Below are 7,117 nucleotides of genomic sequence, written 5' to 3' on the forward strand. Positions count from 1 at the left end.
AGCTGGAAACATTATTCTAAGCTGGTAGTTTTTTTCACTTAATAGTTTAAATATTGGATTCCATTTCTTTCTGTTTTCTAAAGTCTGTGCTGAGAAGTCCGAGGATAATCTAATGGGTTTTCCTTTATAAGTTACCATCTTCCTTTTCCTGGTTGCCTTGATAATTCTGTCTTTGTTGTTGATTTTTGTTAACTTGAATACAATGTGTCTTGGTGAAGGCCTTTTTGGGTTGAGTAATTGAGTGTTCTGTTGACTCCTTGAATTCCTAGCTCCACCTCATTCCTTAGATTTGGGAAATTCTTGTCAACTATTTGTCTGAAAATATTTTCTAGTCCCTGCTCCTTTTCCTCACCTTAGATAATGCCCATTATTCTTATGTTTCCTCTCCTTACGGCATAAGCTAGTTCTTGAATTTCTCTTTCATTATTTTCATTTTTCAGTTTCTCTCTTCTTCCTTCTGATTTAGTTCTAGATTTCTGTCTTCGATATCACTGATCCTTTCCTCTATTTGGTAGACTCTATTTCCTAAGCTTGCTATTTCATTTTTCATGTCTTGCAGTGTTTTTTTTTTTTATCTCCAGAAGATCTATTGTGTTCTTTTTTAGGGTTTCAATCTCCTTGCTCTCTTTATCTATTTGTTTTTCAATTTCTGAAATTTTTTATATCAGTCATTTCACAACTCACTGCATTTTTTAAGAAATATCATCCTGAATTCTCTGTCATTTAAGTTACATATTTCTATGTCTGTAAGCTCATTTTCTGGAGTTTTTTTCTCTTTCTTTCTGAGATGCCTTGTCACCTTGGTTGTTCATGTTGTTTAATGGACTATTTCTCTGGGCATTAATGGATGTGTATTCTGTTGTTTTCTCAGAAAGAAGATTTATTATACAAAGGTCTCTCTTTAGCCTGTTGCAAGAAGGCGCTTTTCTTTTGGTTTCCAGTAGGTGGCATCTAAGCCTCTTGGATCCTGTTTTATATAAAGCCTTAATAATGCCTTTTTTTTTCTCTCTTATAGATGTTTAATCACACTTATTACCCTCAGTGTCAGTCCCTGTCAGTGTTGGTGATAGTTTCTATACCATTTGCGCAGATTCCCCTGGGGCTCCAAGATATTCAGTTTCGGAGGGTATAGAGGAAGGGACTCTCTTGTTTGGGAGTTGAGGGCTGCGGCTCGGCCTCGGTTTTACAACCACGGCCTGTAAAAATCAACTGTTGTTTCTCTGACCTGTTCCGCTTTTCTGCTTTCTTTCCTAATGACTGGGCCCTGCTGCCAGCTGTGTGGAACTCACAGCACTCCTAGGCAGGGCTGTTCAGGGAAGTGTTGCACCTTCTCCCCTCCCCCTCCTCCTGCAGATAGCTCCAGAGGTTGCAAGAAGCAGATTCTTTCTTTCTCCCTGTCCACCATCCAACACTCAATGTTCTGACTGTGGTAGCTCTTATGCGCAGATCCCATATTCAGACTTGCTGATGTGCAGTTTGGATGATTTTCGTTGGGTTTTAGATGTTTAGTTTATTGTTGTTTCAAGAGGAGAGAACTGGGGACATCTCTCACTCCACCATGTTTCTCGATAATTACTTTTTTTTTCTAATAACCAAAAGTTTGTACCTCTTTTTTACCTTTTCATTCATTCCCCCACCCTTTTCCCTCTGGCAACCATCAGTTTGTTTCCTGTATCTATGCATTTGTTTTGTTTTCTTTGCTCATTTTTTTTTATTCCACATATAAGTGAAATCATGTACTATTTTCCTTTCTCTGTTTCACTTATTTCATTTAGTGTAATAACATGTAATTTCATTCATGTTGTTGCAAATGGTAAGAATTCATTCTTTTTATAGCTGAGTAATATACCATTATATATATACTACTTTTTTATTTATTTGTTTATTGATGGACATTTTTGGTTGTTTCCATTGCTTTGCTGTTGTAAATAATGCTGCAATAAACATAGGAGTGTAGATATTATTTTGAACTAGTATTTTTGTTTTCTTTGTATAAATATCTAGATGTAGATTTACTGGGTCGTGTGGTAATTCTATTTTCAATTTTTATAAGAACCTTCACACTGTTTTCCAGGGTGGCTACACCAATTTATAATCTCAGCAATAGTGTATGAGGATTCACTTTCTCAACATCTTTGCCAATATTTGTTATTGGTTTACTTTTTCATAATATCATTCTGACAGGGGTAAGGTGATATATCTCATTGTGATTTTGATTTTCATTTCCCTGATTATTAGTGATGTTGAGCATCTTTTAATATGTCTGTTGGCTATCATATGTTCTCTGGAAAAATAGCTATTCAGGACCTCTGTGCATTTTAATTAATTTTTTTTATGTTGTTATATGAGTTCTTTATACATTTTAAATATTAATCTTTTTTATATTAATACTTTTTTCCCAGTCAGTAGGTTAACTTTTTATTTTACTGATGGTTTCCTTCACTGTGAAAAAGATTTTTCAATTTGATGTAGTCCCTTTTGTTTATTCTTGTTCTTGTTCTTTTTTTCTTTTTTGCCCTTGCCAAGGAGATATAACATACATAAAATAAAATAAAATAAAATAAAATAAAATAAAATAAAATAAAATAAAATAAAATAAAATAAAAAATAAAATATCGCTAAGACTGATGTCAAGGAGTTTACTGCCTATGTTTTCTTCTAGGAGCTTTAAGATTTCAGGTCTCAGATAGTAGTCTTTAATCCATTTGTTTTTTGTTTGTTTGTTTGTTTGTTTGTCTGTTGTATAAGAAAATGGTTCAGTTTCTTTTTTTTATTTTTTGCATTTTTCTGTCCATGTTTTCTCAACACTATTTAGTAAAAGAACTGTCATTCCCTTTTGTATATTCTTGCCTCTTTTGTTGTAGATTAATTACCCATATAAGTTCAGATTTACTTCCAGGTACTCTTTTCTGCTCCATTGATCTATGTGTCAATTACATTGGTTTTTCTGCAAGTACCATTCTGTTTTTATTACTATAGTTTCGTAGTATGGTTTGAAATCAGGAAGCAAAATATCTCCAACTTTGTTGTTCTTTCTCACAATTCCTTTGGCTATTTGGGGTCTTTTGTGGTTCTATATAAATTATAGAATTATTTGGTCTAGTTTTGTGAAAAATGCCATTGGTATTTTGATAGCAATTGCATTGAATCTATAAATTGGGTAGTATGGTAATTTTAATTATATTAATCCTTTCAATTTATAAACATAGTATAAACTTCCATTTATTTGTGTCATCTTCAATTTCTTTCACCAATGTTTTATAGTTTTCAGGGTACAGGTCTTTCACCTCCTTAGTTAAATTTCTCCCTAGGCATTTTATTGTTTATTTATGCAATTGTAAATGGGATTCTTCTCTTCTCTTTCTGATAGTTTATTTTCAGTGTATAGAAACCTAACAGATTTCTATATATTAATTTTTTATCCTGCAACTTTACTGAATCATTTATTAGTTCTAATAGTTTATGGTAAAGTCTTCAGGGTTTTGTATATATAGTATTATGTCTTCTGCAAATAGTGACAGTTCTATTTATTTTTTCCAAACCAGACACTATTTTTTGAGGGGAAGGAGATTTTTTAAGTATTTTTTTCAATTACAGCTGGCATAAATAATATATTTAGATGTTTATATAACTTACAAATTGATTACCCCAATAAATCTAGTACAGCTACATACAGTTATTACAATATTATTGAATATATTCCTAATATTATAATTTACATCCCCATGACTATTTTGTAACTACCAATTTGTACTTCTTAATCCCTTCCCCTTATTCACCCACACCTCAAGCCCTTTCCCATTTGTCAACAATCAACATGTTCTTTGTATCTATGAGTTTTGCTCAGTTTTGTTTGTTTGTTTATTTTGTTCTTTAGATTCCTCATGTAAGTGAAATATATGACATTTAAATTTCTCTCTCTAACTTATTCCACTCAACACAATACCCTCTAGGTTCATTCATGCTGTGGCAGATGGTTAGATTTCATTATTTTTATGGTGGATTAATATTTCATCATATATATATATATACCACCTCTTCTTCATCTGTTTATACATTGATAGACACCCAGTTTGACTCTATATCTTAACTATTGTAAATACTGCTGTGATGCACATGTGGATGCACATTTCCCTTTGAAGTAGTGTTTTGGGTTTCTTTGGATCCATACCCAGAAGTGGGATTATTGGGTCCTTCTTTCCCTCTTGTTATAGCCTTTGTTTTAAAGTCTTTTTTTTTTCTGACATAAGTACTGCTACTCCAGATTTTTGTTTGTTTGTTTGTTTTCATTCATGAAATATCTTTTTCCATACCTGTACTTTCATTCTGTGTGGGTCTTTCAATACCTGTACTTTCAGTCTGCGTGGGTCTGAAGTGAGTCACTTATAGGCAGGGTCTTGTTTTCTTACCCGTTCAGTCACCTTATCTTTTGATTGGAACATTTAGTTCTTTTTCATTTGAAGTAATTGTTGATAGATATGTAGTTATTGCCATTTTAATATTCATATTTTTAAAGTTTTTTCCAGCTTTATTGAAATATAGTAGACAATTGTATTTACATTGTACAATTCAATGGGTTGTTTTTCAGTTATAGTTGGCATACAATAATATATTAGTTGTACAGCATAGTGATTAGAAATCTATATAACTCACAAAGTGATCACCCAACTAAATTTAGTACCCCTATTCCCCCTTACATATTTATTACAACATTATTAACTATTTTCCTTATGCTATATTTTATATTTCCATGTCTATTTTATAACTATTCATTTGTACTTCTTAACATCTTTGTTCTTTTTCGCTATTCCCCCAACCCGCCTCCCATCAAGTAGCCCTCAAAATATTTTTTCTATCTATGAATTCATTTCCATTTTTGTTGTCGTTATTGTTTATTTTTTCTTTATATTCTACATGTACTTGAAAACTTGTGATATTTGTCTTTCACTATCTGACCTATTTCATTCAGCATAATGCCCTCTAGGTCCATCAAGGCAATATCTTTTTCAATCCCCTTCCTTTTAGTCTGTGTGTTTCTTAATCTGAAGTGAGTCTCTTGTAGGCAGCATATGTAAGGGATTTGTTTTCTTATCCATTCAGCCACTCTATCTTTTAGTTGGAGCACTTAATTCTTTTCCATCTGAAGTATTTGTTGATAGAAATGTAGTTATTGCCATTCTTTATTCCTGGTTTTGATACATGATTTTTTTCTACTTAAAGAAGTACCTCCAACATTTTCTGTAATGCTCGCTTAATGTTGACAAATTCCTTTAGCTTATTTTTCTCTGGGAAGCTCTTTATTTGTCCTTTGATTCTAAATAATAGCTTTGCTGGGTGGAGTGAGCATTCTTGGTTATAGGACCTTGCTTTTCATCACTTTGAATATTTCATGCCAATTCTTTCTGGCCTGCATAGTTTCTTTTGAGAAGTCAGCTGCCAGTCTTATGGGTGCTCCCTTGTAGAAAACGAACTGCTTTTCTCTTGCTGCTTTTAACATTTTTTCTTTGTATTTAACCTTTGGCATTCTTATTATGATGTGTCTTGGTATGGGCCTCTTTGGGTTCCTGGTTTGGGGAACTCTCTGAGCTTCCTTAGGTTGTATGTCTATTTCCTTCACCAGGATAGAAAAGTTTTCCATCATTTTTTCTTCAAATAGCTCTTCAACATCTTGTTTTCCTTCAGGTGCCCCTATTTTTACATTAAATTGTGTCCATAGCCACCTTAAATTATTATTATAGTCTTGCTATTCTGATTGAGTGTCCTTGGCTTTCCCATCCTCTATATTAGTGGTTCCATCCTCTTCTTTATACACTCTGTTAATTCTCTCTAATATACTCTTCATCTCAGATAATATGTTCTTCATTTCTGACTGGTTCTCTTTTATAATTTTCATTTCCATTTTTATGTATTTTATCTCTTTGGTAAAGTTCTCGTTGAGTTCATCTACACTTCCTATAAGTTCATTGAGCATCTTTATAACCAGTGTTCTGAGCTCTGCATCTGTTAGAGTGCTTGACTCTGTTATTCTTGAATCTCTGTTCTGTTCTGTCATATAGTTTCTGCATCATTGCTTTCCCATTTTGGCTGCCTTTCTGTGTCTGCTTTTGTGTTCAAAGCAAAGCTCCTAAGTCTCCCGGTCTTATTAGTGTGGATTTGTGTTGTAGGTGTCCAGCCGTAGTCCAAATTTAACCCAAGTCTGTACTCCTCTGAGGCTACCAGTTAAGATTCAGCAAGCAATCCACAGATGTCATGCTTATAGTTGCCTCAGAAGGCCATGCCAGAAACTGAGGTCAGGTGCTTCTAGTGTGGATCCTGCATTGCTCAGCAAGGATCACTGGACTTGGAGAGAACACAACTGGATGTGGCTTGGCTGGGGCCATAAGTTGTGGGAAGCAGTGTTTCAGGAAATTCTCTTGGTGGAGCAACCTCTGTTATCCAGTTCGATGATGTCTCATCTATGGCGGCAATGAGCTCGCACACTGGCATAAGAAACAGTTCAACAGAGGAACAATGGATACTGCCAGCCAGCACTTCTGCCCAGGAGAGAGGCTCATCTCTTACCCTCACTCTGACAAGTCAGTGTCTCTCTGTAAGTCCCTGGTGTCCCCCATTGAGCCAACAATGTGCTGGTGCTCATGTAGAGCAGGTCTGGTTGCAAACATGGTATCTTCAAAAGGCATGTGTAAGTGCCAGCTGCTGTATCCTCTGGCCCACTCAGAGACCAGCAGCCTCATGTCTTGCTCTTTCCTCCTTCTACCATTGCAGAGTGATTTCTTATTTCTCTCTCTAATTGTCGTACTTCTGTTCATCTAGATCCCAGGTGACTTTGCTTGCTGTTTGCTCCATGTTTCTGTCATAACTTTGATGTGGTCACAAGAGTGATGAACAGAGCCTTTATCATCTACATCATTTTTTTCTCCTTATTTGCTACTCTTATTTTTTATTTTCTTCTTCTTCTTCTTCTTCTTCTTCTTCTTCTTCTTCTTCTTCTTCTTCTTCTTCTTCTTCTTCTTCTTCTTCTTCTTCTTCTTCTTCTCCTCCTCCTCCTCCTCCTCCTCCTCCTCCTGCTGCTGCTGCTTCTTCGTCGTCGTCGTCGTCTTCTTCTTCTTCTAGCTCC

Source organism: Pteropus alecto, unplaced genomic scaffold, assembly GCF_000325575.1.
Source record: "Pteropus alecto unplaced genomic scaffold, ASM32557v1 scaffold22, whole genome shotgun sequence".
In the NCBI taxonomy this organism is placed as follows: Eukaryota; Metazoa; Chordata; class Mammalia; order Chiroptera; family Pteropodidae; genus Pteropus; species Pteropus alecto.